This window comes from Telopea speciosissima, chromosome 5, assembly GCF_018873765.1.
Source record: "Telopea speciosissima isolate NSW1024214 ecotype Mountain lineage chromosome 5, Tspe_v1, whole genome shotgun sequence".
NCBI classification, from domain to species: domain Eukaryota; kingdom Viridiplantae; phylum Streptophyta; class Magnoliopsida; order Proteales; family Proteaceae; genus Telopea; species Telopea speciosissima.
The window spans coordinates 66,090,872-66,110,137 of NC_057920.1; the positions used below are offsets into that span (position 1 = coordinate 66,090,872).

The 19,266-nt window shown below is 37.1% G+C and overlaps 1 non-coding gene across 1 annotated transcript; it reads right to left on the reverse strand.

Moving 5' to 3' along the window:
* Positions 1 to 4,064: 4,064 nt before the first annotated feature.
* On the reverse strand, positions 4,065 to 4,138 carry TRNAI-AAU. Its single transcript has one exon. It is a non-coding gene; the product is annotated as a tRNA-Ile (tRNA).
* Positions 4,139 to 19,266: the final 15,128 nt, after the last annotated feature.

A 19,266-nucleotide genomic window follows, 5' to 3' on the forward strand; every position in this document is an offset into this window, starting at 1 on the left:
TCGCATTAGTTAGAATCATGGAATCATGAAAGATGGCCCACTGTCGCAGTGCCCTCTCACTATCCATACCCTAACGTATCTAGATAGAGGTAAATATAGATAAATGTGTGACAGAGGTCCTGACAATGTCCTGTCGGCTTATGATGGGTCATATCACACATTTTTTACATTTATCTTCAATAGGAGGCCATGGACATGTCTACCGATTAAGACTAGTCCATATCATACATGTATTATGATTCAAAAAGGATTAATTTACTCTCACATATCATGGATAGATTTAAACAACATAATTAATCAACATTAATTAAAAGTGATTATGGGATGATGGCATTTTTATCAGAAGCAATTAAAGAACACTCCCAATAAAAATAAAACTCATAACTTTGGGTGCATTTATCATGCCATGGATGCCACGCCTCGATCATCTCCTCCACCTGATCACGTCTTCAAAGTAGGTGACTTGCATCTCCATAAGCTTTGAGCGCCACATGTGGATCACCATCAACATGCCCTGGGAGTCCTAACTCCTCTAAAATTATAATGAAAACCTAGGAAAAAATCTATACACTTTCCTTTCCATAATAATAAAGAAACCCCGCATGGAGAAACCAACCCACCATTTGGACTGCCCATGGGGTGGAGTGCATTTGTTTATAAAAAAGATAGGGGGAGAGAGAGAGAGAGAGAGAAGCATCACATCCACCCATAACCCCATGTATCACATACATAAACAATCTATCCATTTATTAGAATGTCATTCCTATAATCACATCATAATATAATTTCATGCATGGACATTAAAGCAAGTAAACCAAAAATAAGACATGGATTCCTTCAATTATTGAACCACCGCATCACATGTGATAACATGTATCCAAGCCCATAAATTAAAATCACAATTTTAATTATAAGTGGGTGGAGGGAAGAATCCCTTCACCCATCTTCTTCCTCCAAAAACAAAACATATTAATAAAAATTCTGTTTTGAAAAAGTCTGTTTTTTTTTTTTTTAAATGTTAAACTGGAGGGAAAACAAGGGGGTGCATGCAGCCTGCGCTGCGCAGGCTGCAGGCACTCCCTGCGCAACCCATAGGCACAAGGCCCACGGACAGCAGCCCAAGGCTGCAGGCCACAGGCCTGCTGCTGCCCGTAGGCTAAAGCCCATGGACTGCAGCCTATACGCTTGCTGCCCCCAGGCAGTAGCCCTCAAGGGGATGCGCACAAGGGCAGGTCCAAGGGGGAGGGCATGCGCAGAGGCATAACAGCGTGCGCTCCCCCCCCCCCCCCCACATATAAAACATGATTAAAAAATTTTAATTAATAAAATTAATAATCACTCATTAATTGGATACATGCTTCAATAATTGGAATAAATAAAACAAATCAAATCCATCATCACATGGGTAGGTTGTTACACTAACAACCTTGTAACTACCCATGTGCACATGGAAAGGTTGTTACAACAACCATAATTTTAACCACCCATGTGCAACTTGCATCCCACTCATGACAATCATATTAAACTATTAATTATTCAATATTCATGGGTGGGAAAGGTGGCTAATTATTCAATATTCATGGGTGGGAAAGGTGGCTCTGATATCACACTGTTGGTCAAACAACGGTCCAGGGATCTAACCATGGTTCCCTAGGGAAACCAATATACTACAAAATTAGGGTTTTGCACGCCTTGGGTTATCCCATGGTGTCCCATAGGTGCCCCATTAAATTTTAGGATTTCCCATGGTCGCCCATGGGAACTTTGGTGCATCCCTATTAGGGTTTCTCCTTCCCTATTGCGTCCCATATACTACAAAATTAGGGTTTTGCACGCCCTGGGTTATCCCATGGTGTCCCATAGGTGCCCCATTAATTAGGGTTTCCCATGGTCGCCCATGGGAACCCTGGTGCATCCCAATTAGGGTTTCTCCTTCCCTATTGCATCCCATAAAATTAATTATCACAATAAGGACGGAGAAAATCATCTCTAATCCATCACATGGCAAGAGGGATCCATCCCATACTCGAATGCGCAACGGAATTAAATCGATTCGAGTTTCTTTCGCATCCCATAAATATTAATAATCAATAAACTGAAGGAATTAATAAAGAACTATTAACCTGGTGAGCCTCAAGTGTTGCTTCTCCAATAGATAGTGGTTCTTCCTCCAGTGAGCGATCCAAGCAAACTGATCTGAACCTCCAATGGTGCTACCAAGGCTCTACACGCCAATCTCAGATGCCCTCAAACTCCTCAGCACAGATCTAGGGTTTCACAAACCCTAACTCTCAAACACAGGTGAGAGAAGCAAGAAGAAGAAGAGAGATCACAAGAGGGAGAGAGAGAAACCAAAAACGTAGGAGAGCGAGTGTCTGCTCAAAAACGTGGAGAGCTTCTCTCTTCTGCTTTTTATGGTCCCCTATTTATAATATTTTGATTTAATTAAATCCTAGTAGGATTTAATAGAACCCCTGTGAGAGTCTGACTCTCTCTCTCTTTGTTTGGCAGTTCTGTTTAAACTCAAAGTACTACACAGGAGAAGAAGTAGAATCTAATAGGGAAAGTATTAATTAGATTCTTTATTTAATTATTAATGGATAATTACAACTAGCACCAAATCCATTAATTAAATAAAGAACCATTTAAACTAACAAATTCCAAATAACTCCCTATATGATAACAATTTATCATATACAATCCCCCCTACTAATCAACACCATTATTATAGAATCTAGGGCATGTACACATGTACTGTCAAACCCCAATCCATAGTACATGTCCATATACGAGCGTCTGTGCATCTGATCGGCTCCCGCAAAACTCGATAAAATACTTTGTTCAAATAATTAAAAATAATGTATCATTTTATGTAAAATAGATTTTTGCAAAACCATTTCCAAAATGGTACTGGATCCAGATTCTGAACCGACCATGCACAGACAGTCTCTATCTGGGTGTTCCCCAATCGGGTAGTGGCGACCGTGTTGGATAACTCCTTCACTCACAAAGTGTTCACGCATTCCCAGAACACCGGCTTTGACTCGCTTGAGTCTCAGTCATTGATGAACCAAAGAATGCGATCACACTTTGCGGTGACAGGTTCCCTCAGTGCTGTGAGTGTCGGTGACACATGTTTATCCCTTCCTACATCCGCAGTAATACATGAGGGAATCGACAAAGTAGATTCTTCGTCAATGCACACATCAAACATGTGAGCACTCACATTCGTACCCTGACATCACATGTCTAGGCATACCCAATACGACGACCATATGATAAGGGTGCCCAGCCCAAACCCAAGTCGTGACTACCATTTTAAGTAAAACTTAGGGACACATAATGCTCAAAAAGTTTATATCGCATGTGACAATATCAAACTAAAATGTATAAATGTTCAATACAAAGGTGAACCGGGCTGAACTGGACCGAACCGGGTTTGATGGACATACACTTGTCCAACATACTTCATATGGATTGCATTGAAAAAGATGTTGGTAATAAAATTGATAGGCAAATTTCTATCCAAAAAAAAAAAATTTTGATAGGCAAAATTTAGGGATGTCAACCGGTCAGTTTCAGCTAGCCCTAATATTGTCCTATCAATTTAAGATCTTGCATTGTGATCACATTGTTTAGCTAATCGGGCCTCGTAGATCAGACATGAACCTAATTATACTCGATTGATTGATTATCGGTTCATAATCGGACTATAAATGAACTAATTAGGATAATCAGGCTATAAACCGAGTAAAAGGGCCATAAACGGGCTAATCGTGCTACAAACACCAGTGCCAGTTGGACGCCCGTAAACCTACAACCAAACACCAAGAAAGACCAAATAATAATCCGTCTTTGCCTGAGACTAGACCATTTACTAACGAATCAGTCCAATTTCAACTTTAACCAGTTGGGTCCGGTCGGTTTAAACTTTATGGTTCGTACCTTGACTCTCCTAGGCTAAATAGAAGGTTTCTCAATGGAATTTGATATTCTTCTGGCCTTCAGATCCAAAGTCGGTTTCAAGAAAAAGATCGGAATTATTCAAAAAAATTACAAAAATATGGCCTATGCAGGTCTCGAACCTGCGACCTTCGCGTTATTAGCACGACGTTCTAACCAACTGAGCTAATAGGCCTATTCAAAATATGTATATATTTTTTTCTTTTTGAATAATAAATATAGGTATATCTAGTGTAAAAAGGTTACCATGTGTGACACATTTAGAGTGTCCGGACCTATAATTAAAGGATCCAACGTTATAAACTACAAAAGAGAATGAAATGATTTAAACCATTTGATCTAAATATTAATTTTTGGTGTTTGAAATTAAACTCAAATTTAAACACATCTGAAGGATCCTTTTTTTTTTTTTTTTGGTGGTAATATCTGAACGATCCATTTATTAGTTGCATGGGACTCACCTTTAGGTGGGTCTGAGATTTCTCATCAGGAAAGATATGGCTGGTTTAAGGGCTCCAAAGTGGTACCATTTACCACATCGATACCGTACCAAATTACCCTTATCGTATCGATCTGAATTCAACTTGGTACGATAACGGTATGGGAAAATGGTACCGAATGGTATGGTACGGTATGTAATGGAGGTTGATACCGATGATACATACCGATATCATACCGAATTATCGAATACCGGTACCGTACCATATTATCATAATATATATAATTTAAATAATATATATAAGTATATATGTATTAAATATATATACTAATTTATATCTGTACTAGTAAAGGTGTACGTGCAAATGCACGTGTGACCATACGTGGATTCTAAATAGATATATTTGTAAGTCTAACTTATAGAATCATGATATGCTTTTCTTTATATTACTGTTGATTTTTAAATGAAAATACAGTTGTATTGATGATGTAGTGGTTGTTGTATCCTGTTTTGTTTTGTAGTAATTTGTATAATGCCTCGTTTTATTATAGTTTAGTTAATTAAGACCCATATTTAAATTCTAGATGTTGTTTTCAAAGAAAGATGCTTAAAACGAAATAGAAAAATAATAAAACTCTTGATCTTTTGTTATTGTGATTCTATTGTTAGCTTTATTTTGAAGTTAAAATCATTCCCTAAAAAAAGAAATTTAAGTAAATTTAAGATTAATAAATTTAAAACGCTACTATCATTAACATTTACATTGTTCATTATCATCAATCTTTAAATAACTTCTAAATACACTCTTTGTAGCTATGCCTTTTAGCTTTTCAAATCTATTTCTTCTCAGTTTTTATTTTCTTCTTTTTTTTATTTTCACTGTCTTCTAATTCAATGACTTCTTTCTTTTTCGTATTTCTTTTCTTGAGGGTATCTGCAACGATTCTTTTGGATGTTCTACTTGAATTGTTCCTGTCAACAATTTTGAAGTAGAAACAGTATATTTGGGATACGTAAGATTTTAAAGACTCTTTGTGCTGCAAAATAGAAAATAAACATTAAATATATATTTAAGTGTAGTACTTTATTTATTTACTTTAGTAAATTTATTTTAAAAAATTAATATAAGTTATTTATCTTTTCTGTTGATTTTACATATTCAATTGCTGATAATCCGGTAATTGTTTCATTATTATTAAATATTGTCACAATTATTGTTTCTGTGTCATCTGAGATCCTGAATTTTACCAAATACCTGTAAATGTGAAATAATTGTTAATTTATACTATTAAAATAAATATTTGTTGTATTGATTTATTGGTAAATTAGAATCTTACTATTGTATATACTCTATATCATCAGTTGCACATTTTTCGCATGTTGCTTTTGCTCATTTGAGGTGTACCTTTTTGCTACATTTGTGCTCGCGATGTATCATGGTTCTTCAGTTTCAACTTTTGAGATTATTCCTCTAATATAATAAAACTTATTCTGCAAATTAGTATATGTTAGAATCCTTAAAGCAAAGTTGAAAACAGTTGTTATATTTTATATTTTACTAACTTAAGTTACAATTTATTAATTTACCGAAATAAATCGTTCTGGACCGGTATCGATGGAGATGGAGATCGATATCGATTCCTGGCCGATCTTGTATCGGTACGGACAACGATAAAAATATTTTTTTTTAAAAAGAAAATAGTGGTAAACCTAACCGATCTCGACCGGCACGGATTGATATCTACTGAGACTGATATCGATTCCTGGCCGATCCCATATCGATGGAATAGTACGAGCAAGGGTAAAAATATTTAAAAAATAATAATTTTTTGGGAAGAAAACAGGGTAATCTAACCGATGCAAACTGATCCGTGTTGGTCGGGATCGGTTAGGTTTACCCCTGTTTTCTTTTTAAAAAAATTAGTTTTTTTTTTTTACATTTTTTTCATTGTCTGTATCGATGGATCGGCTAGGAATCGGTATCGATCTCCATCTCCACCGATACCGATTGAGGACCGTATTTATCGGACTGCATCGATTAGGTTACCCTATTTTCTTCCAAAAAATTAGTTTTTTTTTTTTTTTTTGAAATATTTTTACCTTTGTCTATACTGAGCCACCGATACAAGATCGACCAGGAATCGGTATTGGTCTCAGCCGATACCGATCTAAATCGATCTAGTAAAAATGTATAAAAAAAATATAATTTTTGAATAAAAAAGTGTAAACCTAATCGACAGATCGATTTGGATCGGTATCGACTGAGACCAATATCAATTCCTGACTGATCCTGTATCGGTGGGTTAGTACAAACAAGGGTATAAATATATTAAAAAAAAGTATTTTTTTTGTTGAAGAAAATAGGGTAACCTAACCGATGCAATCCGATACATATCGTTCCGGACCGGTATCGGTGGAGATGGAGATTGGTATTGATTCTTGGCCGATCCTGTATCAGAGGATTAGTATGAATGAGGGTAAAAATGTAATTTTTTTTAAAAAAAATCGGGGTAAACCTAACCTATCCCGACCAGCACGGATCGGTATCTACTGAGACCGATACCGATTCCTGGCCAATTCCATATCGATGGATTAGTACGGATAAAGGTAAAAATATATAAAAAATAAGAATTTTTTGGAAGAAAATAGGATAATCTAACCGATGCAGACCGATCTGTGTTGGTCGGGATCGGTTAGGTTCACCCCTGCTTTCTAGAATTTTTTTTTAATATTTTTTTCATTGTCCGTATCGATCCACCGATATGGGATTAGCCAGGAATCGGTATCGATCTCCATCTCCACCGATACCGATCAGGGACCGTATTTATCGGACTACATCGGTTAGGTTACCCTATTTTCTTCTAAAAAATTAGTTTTTTTTTTTAAATATATTTTTACCTTTGTCTATATTGACCCACCGATACAAGATCGATCAGGAACCGGTATTGGTCTCAACCGATATTGATCTAAATCGATCTATCGGTTAGGTTTACCTTTTTTTTTGTTCAAAAATTAGATTTTTTTTTACATTTTCACCCTTGTCAGTACCAACCCACTGATACGGGATCGGTCAGGAATCGATATCGATATTTGCTAAGGAATTGGAGAGAGAGAGAGAGAGAGAGAGAGAGATCATTGAGAATAAAAAAAAGATATTTACAAAAATAAACAGCAAGAAATGTTTTGAGATTTTGTGGATTTAAATAGAGAGAGAGAGGGGAGATATCGTTGAGAATAAAGAAGTATTTTTTGAAATAAAAAATAAAAAAACAGCAAGCAAAAGAGATAGAGAGAAAATGAATATTTACCTTATTTAATTAAGGGGTTTTTTTTATTACTGTAATTTTATGAGAGAGAATTGGAGAGATTTTCTCTCCATAATTGTTAACCGGTTTACTTTTGGTAAATCTAATTTTGTGGAGAGAATTGGAGAGATTTGCTTTAAATAATAATACATATTATTAATATTAATTAATTTTAATTACAAACAGTAATTAATACTAAGGGTACCTAAGATTAAGAATTTATAAGAAAGAATGACATAAAGATTAAGATTTGAAGAATGGAATGTTAGATAAGACTGAAGGGTACAATAGGTAAATGAAAGATTTACCATTAATTAAAAACAATAATAATTAATACTAAGGGTACCTAAGATTATGAAATTATAAGAAAGAATGACATAAAGATTAAGAATTGAATAATGGAATTTTAGATAAGAATGAAGGGTAGAATAGGTAACTGAAAGATTTGCCATAATGTGCTTTTATGTAATAGTATGATAGTATGATATACATATAAGAATACAACATACTAAATATAATATATTTCATACTATATATTAATTATATATATATATATATCTATATAATATAAGAAATCATATAACAAATACCATATACTATACCATATACATACCGAATAAAACCGTATTTTGAACCGATACCATATGATACGATATCGGTATAAGAAGATGGAATTATATTTGGTATAATACGATATCGGTATGAGGTGTTTGACTTCGATACCGTTGGAAATATCGATTGACACCCTTACTTAATGGGCATTTCTGAATGGGAGTTGCATATTACTTGTTTCGTAGCTGTATTCTGTGTCTTTGATCAGAGACCTTTTCTTGTATATTTTCTTTTATATTGGGGGCATGTCACCTCTGCGCTGCTTTATCAAATGGAGACTTGATCAGTAGTAAAATGGCAGAGAAAGTGTTTGATCTTTGGACTGGAGAGCACATGCGAAGTGTCAAAATGGTTTTCCTTTCCACGGATCTTACCAGTGGTGCTGCAGATACAATAGAAGAAGTTTTCATTGATATTTTTTTTAAAAAGATCTCTACTTGGTGGTGTTTTCTACGCCCTGTCACTGGGCACTGTGAGATGACACCTCTGCCCTCCTGGTAGATATCCAGGCGTGCTCTCCCAATTGCTTAGACGCTTGTGTAGAGACCATGCGAACAAGTAGAGATCTCTTGTCCTTATTTTGCCAAAAGTTTTTTGCACACAGCCGTGCACCCATGTGCGGTTCTGTCCTTTCGAACAATAGGGGATGAAATTGTTGTTGGTGAAGCCTGATTTGGTTCAGAAAGTGCGGCTGAGACCTTCGGAGGGCCGTTTCGGCTTCGAAACGACCTCGGAATGCCAAAAAAAAATGTGAGTTGTGTTGGGCTCGTCGAGATCTTTGAAATGAATACTTTTGAGCCATGTGTTATGTTTTGGTCTGGCCCAGATTTTTTGGCATTTTTGGGCTATGGGCATTTGTGTACTTTCTGGGGTTAGGATTTTCCTATATATTGTTCTTATCTCTTTGAGATAGGGTTATGAGAGTTTATAACATTTCCAGAGAAATAGTGAAACCTGTTCTACTGCTCGGTCGTGGACATAGCTTCCATCTTGGAGGTGAACCACGAAAATCTCTGTGTTGTGCGTTGTGTGTACTCTCTATTTTTTCGTTTTTCTTCTACAAATTGCCATTTTGGGCGTTGTTTTCTTAACAGAAATGACCAAAGTATCAAGTCCTCTCCCTATTTGAGGCATCATAATCTCTTCCCGCTTATACAGCGGTGTATGAAAACCTTCTCCTTTTTTAGAAGAAAATATAACTTAGAATCGTTGTTTGAAGACCAAATTTTCTGACTCGACTTCAACAAAACTTAATGATTCAAACGAGTCAAACCTGGTCAAGGCTGATAATTTTTTATACACAATTATAAAATATAAAATATAGAAGAAAAAAATAGAAACCATCAAAGATTAACAATTTTATGAATTTTGATTGTTCAGTCGATGGGAAGAGAAGAATTGCAATACTTGCCAGTGGTTTTATAGAATTACTATTGACCAAGAACAAGAAATGAGGAGAAAGAAAATAACGAAACTCAGTGAGTTTTGATGACTTTATAAAACGGGAGAAGTTTTCATATACGACCGTGTAAGCATGCACGGTCGTGTCCCCTCTCATAAAATTTTGGAAAAGTCATAAACCCCCACCTAGTAATTAATACCTTGAAACTCTCATCCTCTCACATACACGGCTTACACAGCCGTGTATGAAAACTTTTCCCTTATAAAAATACAAAGTTCTTCTTTTGTTTTTTTTACTCGACCCGGGTGAATCATGACTCGGCTTTCTAACAATACTTCGAAGAGGATAAAACAAAATAGGGGAAAAGATCTGATTCTTTCAATGTCTTCTCCCAAAAAGTGAGCTACCTCCAACACATATTTTTGTTTCATATTTTATTTTAGGGAAAATGTTCTTCTGGGAGCGCAGGCCACGCCTAGACACAGTGGGGGTGAAATGAGCCCCCGCCCTTCATGAAAGGCAGAAATTCCACCTCCTGGGATGCCAATGCGTGCACTTTCATTGGCTGCCAAGCACATGTGGCCCCTGCGCTCCCCAAGAGAGAACACTCTTCCATTATTTTATCTATTTTGAAAAATTGGGTCCACATGGATTAATATTTTTTCATATCGGATTAAATCCTCTACAATTCCTTCATCTTGCGATGCCTTGCAGTTCGGGCCTGGGAGCTCGACACGTGGAAGATGCTTCATCTAACAGTGCGAGCTCGATTGACCCAATTTTCTTTTCTCTTTCTTCTCGAGCTCAGCACTGTTGGATGTCACATCTTCCACATGTTAAGCTCTCAAACCCGAACTACAAGACACCGCAAGATTAAGGCATTGTAGAGGATTTTTTTCCTTTTCATTCCACTAGTGTTGGTAGCTTGCAGATTCCCTCACACGCTGGCAGCGTGGAAAATCCTCTCCCAGCAAAATATATATGCTCCCTTGAAACCAAAAAGTAACTTGTGAACAGATATTAAAATTTGGACCGAGTTTCCCTCCACCCACGGTAAATGGGATCCTATTCACAGCGGAGCAAGAGAGGGCAGGAAAGGGTATCGGGAGGGAATTTTGAAACATACTAAAACCCTAGGAGGGGTTTATGAACCCTTGGATGGTGGGTGAACCGTCATCTATGGGTGGAGGAAAACTTACTCCTTAAAATTTTGATTCAAATCTATAAAGGATTGAAATACCAGGTAGAATCTAAGACCCAAAGAGATGGTTATAATTAAGTGCTTCCAATATGTCAATCAGTTCAAGCACAATGCACATGAAAGAAGCAGAGCTTTGCTTTTGCTGTGAATCTTCTACAGTAGGGTTCCCTCCCCTAAAGGCAACCAATATGACTCACTTTTTATGACTTTGAGTGTCATTGAGAAAGCAGCACCGCTAGCTCAGGTTGGTGGTGCATATCATAAATGGGGTAAAGTTCATTTTAAGTGATACAACTGGTACAGATAATTTTCCTCCTTTTTATTAGCCATTTAAACAACAAGCTCATACTGTAACCCCAGTTTCCGTAGTAAAAAAAAAGTCCTGTGACCATTGTGGCCCAACCCTTACCACTCCATTGAGACATGCTAGTGAATGAAAAGACAACACTCCAGCTGAGTAACCTGGTCAACAAACCTCTATGTTTTTGGTTAGTTTGGTTTTTGTTTTTTTGGGAAGAAAGTTCTTTATGAGGAGTGTAAGGATCCAGATCTTCTACGGCCCAGCTGCCCAAGCAGTCATAGCAGCGCAAACCATGTGAGGTGTGCATTTACCGCCTTATCCCTGTCCGAGCGCCTTGCCCGAGCAGAGATAACGCAGTCATTGCGCGGCTCATTGTGCCTACGCTGCTATGGCCGCTCGGGCAGCTGCGTTGTAGAGGATCTGTTTCCGGGAGTGTAACGCACACGTTCAAACATAATGGAGGTGAAATGACCCCTCCATGAATGGTGAAAATTCCACCTTCATGATGCCAACATGTGCGTTCTCATTAGTCATAGCCCCCTCCCCCGTGTGCTTAGGGGTCACGCTCCCCCCCCCCCTCCCCCACATAGACCACCGACCCTTTTTGAAGGGTTTTCTTCTCCATCACTCTGCCTAATGCAGTATAATGTACACTTTATACTGTTTGTCACATGACAATAAACAAGTTAATCCATGTGATAGAGGACTGCCAATCATCTCATTGGTACAATTTCATATTAAAATGAGTAGAGAAAATAGTTAGAATTATAAAATATGTCATTTTGTATTTTTTTTATTCATCTCCATTTGATGGTATTTTGGCAATTTTACTAAAACTTTGAATCAGAGTTTGAATAACTTTACTATTTTACTTTAGATAAAAATTTGGTCATTGAGATGTATGTAGAGGGTCCTCTTATCACATGGACTAACCCATGTACTGTCAAATGACAAATAGTGAAACATTATGCTTTACTAGGCATAGTAACGCCTAGAAGGTTATATTATATTTAAGTACTATCAACCGTGGTGAGGCAAGAGAGTTGATCTCATAACCTCCCAAGATACCACCAAGTGTGGTAGCAGTTGTCTCCTCAAATTTCATCATGATGGATATGTTAGGAACTTGTTAAAATGCCCCCATAGCACTAAAATCTCTTATGATTCCACAAGGGGATGCCAATGCTACAAAGTTATGGTACTATTTAATAAGACTACAGCTAAAGATGACAATGGAACATTGGGCTAATCAGGCTTTGGGGTTGTTAAATGGCATTCGACCCTTATGGCCCCAATCACTAGCATTTCTCATGATTCCTTTGAGAAATGCTAGTGCATGCTACAAAGTATCTGCCTAAACCATTTATATAAGGTTTGGGTTTGGGTTGTTGGGTATATTCTATAACCCTAATATATGTTCTAATATAAGTCTACTTGAATATGAAATCAGGGTGTGGTGGATCCCACTAGAAAACACCCATCTAACCTAAAACCTTAGTCTTTCCTATAAATACTAGTTGGAGGCAGCGATCTATTTATTCCAAACTTGATATACATGGTGTATTGCTTTGCTTTAAGCAACCTTGTGCTTTTGGGTTTGACAGTTCAGATTCATTTTGGTAAATTTGTGGGTGGTGGTAACCCACTAGTAAAGGGAGGGTGATTTGGTTTACTTATTTCCTGAAGTTCATCAAGTACCAATTAGGATGATATAACTTTCATGTCTCATACTTGTTCTTCATGATACATATCTAATACAATTCAACAATCTTTTTGATGAAATAAGAGAAATTTCTATATCCATATAGATATACAAGATCTTTGCTTTATAAAATCATAAACCTGTTCAGACTCTTTCTGATTGTAAAGAAAAACCCAAATGGCCAAAAACTTTTGTCACTTCAAACTTGAGAACCCAAAGTGACAGAAACCACTTAAGCAACTTGCAAACAGATTAGGATCCTTTTCACAAACATCTAAAAGGGAGTAAAGAAGAAAAAGAGCACTGTCCAACAAGATACTTCGACACAATTCAAGACCAAAGAGTATAAAGCCTTGTGTAACAATTATAGACATCAAAATTTGGGAACACATAGTAGTTGGGCTTTCTTTAGCTAGTCATCTTTAACACTAGGTGCCTTACCAAAAAAAATCTTTAACACTAGGTGGTCTCCTCTTTCTTCTTTTTGTATTATTATTTTTGTTTTACTTCGAAAATTATCTGAGACCCAGGGAGGTCTCTAAAATTTTATTAAAAATCAATTAAAAAAAAACATAAAGGGGGGACTTAACCGCCTTACTCCGGCCCAAGAAGAGACCAGAATTCTCACAAACTCATTCAAGCACCCTAACCCTAAGAAAAATAAAATACACTAGCTAGGTGGTCTCGTCGTTTATGGAACATGGCATCTTAATTAGTTGGTTGTTCATTTCCAACTCCTAATGTCCCTCCAACCTTATATGGGACAGACAAAGAATTCACATATTTGACAGCCACAGCTCGTATGTTCTCTGCTTTGGGAGAACAAAGATCCCCATAAGCAGGGTACTATTCCACAATAGATTCATAGAATCAGCTTTTTTTCTTTTCAAATTTTGTTGAAGCAGTATTTTTTTTTTTTTTTTTGGAAAAGAGAAATTTTATTGAATATATAAAAGGGGGCCAAACAAGCCTATGATAGAATACTAGCAAAGAAAGCTAAAACTTACACAGGGAGAACTTAGTCCTTAACCATATTGGCGAGAGCTAACCCGAGAAAATAATAAAACAAGCCTACAAAGGCTCTGCGAGGCGCACCGAGGGGGGTCCTTGTCCTATTTGATCTTCGGGGGATCCCAGTATATACACCAGGCCCATCAAAAGCCACACGAGCCAAAAGAGCCTCCTCCTCTGGTGAAAAGGGAGATGAAATCTCCTTTTCAACCAAGGGTTGTTCTGTTGTCATGTCCACGGCTTTAACACCAGGCTTTGCCTTCTTTTGACGACAAGTTCTACCAATAACTGGAGTTGCCATACGGTTACTCATTCGACCACCTCGAGGGGCATTCCTACGGCCATTACGCCTTGTTCGACCCAACACTTGAGTCCACCCACCTTGCATCTCATGATCAAATTGGTCATACTCTGACCCACCCACATCTGCCCCAGATACACAAGCAGAACCCATACCCATATGTAGGCCCGAGTCCACTCCATCCGACCCACCCACGTGAGTTAAGCTCTCCTTATTTGAACATAAAGACTCATTTCCCACCTCCACCTCCACCTCCACCTCCACCTCCTCAAAACTTTTAAATTCCTTATTTGAAAATAAAGAGTCCTTTCCCATTTCAATCTCCACCTCATCATCCTCATCTCCAACTGTATGAGAGTCCACACTGGGATCAAGATGATTAATATCTTTGATATATAAATCTTTACCTACCAAATTAGTACCAATATCCTCTCTATTGGACTCCAACGTATCCTCCTCCAAGTCTCCAACAATGCAAAATCATTATCAACAATAACCGACTTCCCTCTATTCTCTCCAATGGTTTCAAAATTTAAATTTGAATCTTGAACTTGTGAAATTCGTTTCATCCCCTTGCCACCCTGGCCAGCTGCCAGATAACCATCTCCTCTACACACAACCACCATTGAAGGCGGTGGAACGCCACCCATGGCAGCAACTTGGGGAGCATTACCACTTGCTGCACCCCCCCCTCCACATGCGCACAAACCGACGAGGGTTCGCTCACCTCCAAGATACCCCTTTCCAGATCGTCCTTGTGACTGTTTCCGTTATCTCCTTGAGACGTCTGCCCCACCACCAAAGGGTCCTCTTCAACCCTTCTCGTTAGCGCCTTCCCTTTATCTCTCGCTTTCTCCACAACACTTCTCGTTGTCGATTTTTGCCTAGGGAAATTACACATCACCTCTACATCCACCATCTCTCTCTTGTCTCTCTCCCCTTTACCCTGAGTCTTCTTCCTGCACCGCTCTTCCACATGGCCTAGCTTGGCACATCCCTGGCAGTACACTAATATTGATGACTCATTAAATAACAAGAATGCAAGGTCTAGCCATTGTAAGCACAAGTTTGTTTAACTCACAACCCCATCTATATTATACCTTCTTGTCATATAGAGAGTACTAAAATATGAAGAGTCAGCTTCAGACTCGGCCGAGTTGATTCAATTCGAAGATCTTATTTTTGGTAAACTCATGTTGCAAGTTACAACTCATTGAGTCAAATGGATCAAACATGTGTTCCATTGAGTTGGTTGAACTTTGGTGTGTCTTGGCCAAGTTGATTAAGCCATTAATTGATTCAACCTATTATAGATATATATTTTTAGATTAGGGAAAATTTTGTTCTAATCAAGGTTCGTAACTATTTTTGCTTGATAAGTATAGCACAGTTTTTTTTCTTTCATTAAGGATAAATTTTGTCATTCCATATGTCTACTTGAAAAATGTGAAGCTTTTAATAACATCAGAATAAGTGATTTTCAAATTATTTTGGGATCCCTTTTTACTCCTACATTAAATAATTTTTAGGAATAAGACAAGGACGGAACAATCAAAAGGGTTACAAACTTCTACCATAGCTTGAGGAAATTCTGAAATGCCCTTCACTATTCCTTGAGACCCGTCTAAGTGCAATCAAAACCATTGGTGAAGAAGTTCCTCTTTGTTTATCTCTCTCCTCCCTTCCTATGAAATGACATATCTATCCATATTGTGAGAAGACACCGATAGATGCAGGGAGACACTAACGTACACTACGCAGCCGGATAGGGAACTGAATCCCATTTTTTTACAGTATCTATTGTTAGATAGATTGTAATAAGATGAGAGATTAAATAAATATTATATTATTTGGGTAAAGTGTTTTAGTCCCACACCGAAAAACTACAAGAGTTATAAATGGTATTTATTATATTGCCTTCTTCATCTCTTGAGTTAAACCGAAAAAGAGAGACATTCTACTATGTATATGCGAGGACGGCGTAGTCATCTGAGCACGCGCCCACGCGGCGTGGGTTGTAGAGGCATTAATGGCGTATGCACGCACTTAGATCTGTCAGATTAGAAGATCCTACGGTCACATTTGATATGGTATGACTATTGTGAATAGATTCATCTCTGGATTAATCTAGACTGTTAGATCGGATGGCAATCGATCTAATGGTTTAAATACAAAATGAACAGATATGTCTGTTAAGAAGAGGTGCTTCAGTGTTCAAACGAAATATCTCACTCTCTTGCAATCAGTGTCTCTACAAGAAATTCTGTGTTTCGTCTTTATTGCTTTGTTGAGTCCTAAAGGTAAAATTTATCGTGTGGGGGCAAATATCTCTTTTAAGATAACGAGTACACGTTCAAAGCCGATTACAATTTCCTTTTCGATTTGATTTTTTCCAAATAAACCCTATTTTGTAAGTTCCAAAATGTTCTATGATGGGTATTTCTGGTTATTTGCATTCCTTTTTTCTTTTCTAGATGTTTTCTGTCTTTCAAAGACCCTATTCTGGTCAGCCCCACAGTCACTCACATACCCATGCTTTGGCTGAGGAAGTTGGTGGTGGTGGTGGTGGTGGGGAAATCATGAAATTATCATTCCATTGGGACAAGTATTGTGGGCATTAAGTCTGCTCAGCTTTGATAAATGGAGAGCTGACTACTAAAATGGCAGAGAAAGTGTTTGATCTCTGCAGGGCATATGTGATGTCTCAAAATAATTTTCCTTCCCATGGATCTTACCTGTTGTTTTTCAGATACATGTATTTCTTCTCCAGAGAAGTGACCCAATCAAGTAGTAGAACTGATCCACAATAAGTGGATGATCCATTCTCATGTGATCCATGAATCGAATTTTGCATCATTTTATATGCACTTATTGTTTGTGACATTGTGGATTTGTCATGCCTTACAAGATAAATAACATAAATGGATATATACCATTAAAAAGGTGACCCCACACTCATTTTACTGATCAAGTTTGAGTTAATAAAAAATTTTAAAAAAAAATAAGGGAGGTGTTGTGCCTCGGTATGTACCTGCATCCAGACACAGCCCAGCGAGAAAAGACCGACGTTCAGGGAGTGCGCCAATCTTTTCGCATTGGACTGTAAAAAAATATTTAAAATGATTTTCAAATGATACATATTTTCAAAAATTCCATTAGATTCCATCAAATTTGTTTCTTGTTGAAATTTTACTTAATGAAATGAGTATGGGTTCTTCCTTCACCTAACAAGACATCTTTAGCAAGTATAAGAGAGTGTTATTTTACAAGGAATTATTGTGAATATTTCTCTTTGAAAATAAGAAAAAATATAGTTGATAAATATTTGAAATTAAACTAAAAAGTAACTTAATTATGAAAAGATACTAAAATTTTGATTCAAAGCAAGAAAAGATTGAAATCAATTTAATAGGAATAAGAGTTACAAGTGCGCTTCCAATATATATGATCATTAGTTCATGCACCTGAAGGAGGCAAAGCTTACTTTGGCTGTCAATCTTTTAACACTAGGGTTCCCTCCCTGATGGGCAACCAATATGGCCTTATTCTCATGTTCCTGACTCACTTTTAAGATTGTGAGTCATTCAGAAAGCAGAGCTCAGGTTGATATATTCATAATGGGATATGCTAAGGTAAGGGAGATCCTACGATACACGAATAGTTCACTTCAAATGATACGATTGATACAGATGCAATCTGTACGTTTAATTGGCCGACAGGATCCTTTTAGGCGTCACTATGCATGGTGAAATATAACATAATACTATTTGTCACTTGGTGGTACATTTGCTTGTTCATGTGATAGAGAACCCCACATATATTTGAATGACCAAATTTTTAGTCCGAAGTAAGGAAGGAAAGTTGTTCAAACTCTGATTCAAAACTTTAGTAAAATTATCAAAATGCCATCAAATTGGAGATGAATATAAAATATCAAATGACATCTTTTGTAATTTTAGTTACTTCCTATACTCATTATGAGATACTTGTCTGGTCCTCTATGTCATAGACTGGAAAATAGTGAAGTATTATACTTCACTAGACATAGTGACGGGAAAGAAAATCCTTAACGACAAATACTTAAAGCCCAATTCTTGTGACCCTAATGGCCTAGCCCTAACCAAACCCTTGAAGGATGGCAATGGATTGGGTTAAAGGAACAATCTGCTTAATGGAACCTACTCTAGGTTTTTGGTTAATTTCGGTTGTTACCATAGGGGCATCTTTGTATATTTCTTTTCTTCTTAATATATTTCGGGTTCACTCAAAAAATATATTTATCCTATCCAACCCACTTATTTTTTTTGGGTAAGTACCTAACCCACTTATATACATAAAGTTTGGGGAGTTGAATTTGGCGGTTTAGGTTCATTTTTTGTTGCTAAAATTCAGCAAGAGATATATTATTATAGAAAAAAAAGGAGAAAGAAATTACAAAAAAGGAGAGATAAAAAATCACTAAGAGAAAACAAAGTGAATTTCTCATCCCACTTTCGGCAAGGTCATCAATAGGGAGGGAAACTTACCAAGCAAAAAAAATGCTTAAAAAAGTCTAAATCTTGGGCGATCTTCCAAATCCCATCTGTAGTCTAAACGATAACAAAAGGAGGAAGAGACCAAAAAACAGAAGCATGAGAAAGTGCAGCCTTCTTTTTAATAGTAAAGCACAAATGGCCAAAAACTTTTGTCACTTCAAATTTGAGAACCCAAAGTGAAAGAAACCACTATGATCCCATTTAAAGCAACTTCACAAACAGATGAGGATCCATTTACCAAACCATAAAAAAAAAAAAAAAAGGAAGTAAAGAAGAAAAGTGCACTCTCTCCTACAAGAAACTTCGATACAATTCAAAGCCAAAGAGTATATAAAGCCTTGTACTAACAATTATATAGAGATGAAATTGTGGTTGGGCTTTCTTTAGGTAGTCATCTTTAACACTAGGGTGGGTCTCCCTGTTTATGTGATTCTACCAACATGGCATCTTATTTGGTTGTTTCCAACTCCTAATGTCCCTCCAACCTTTTATGG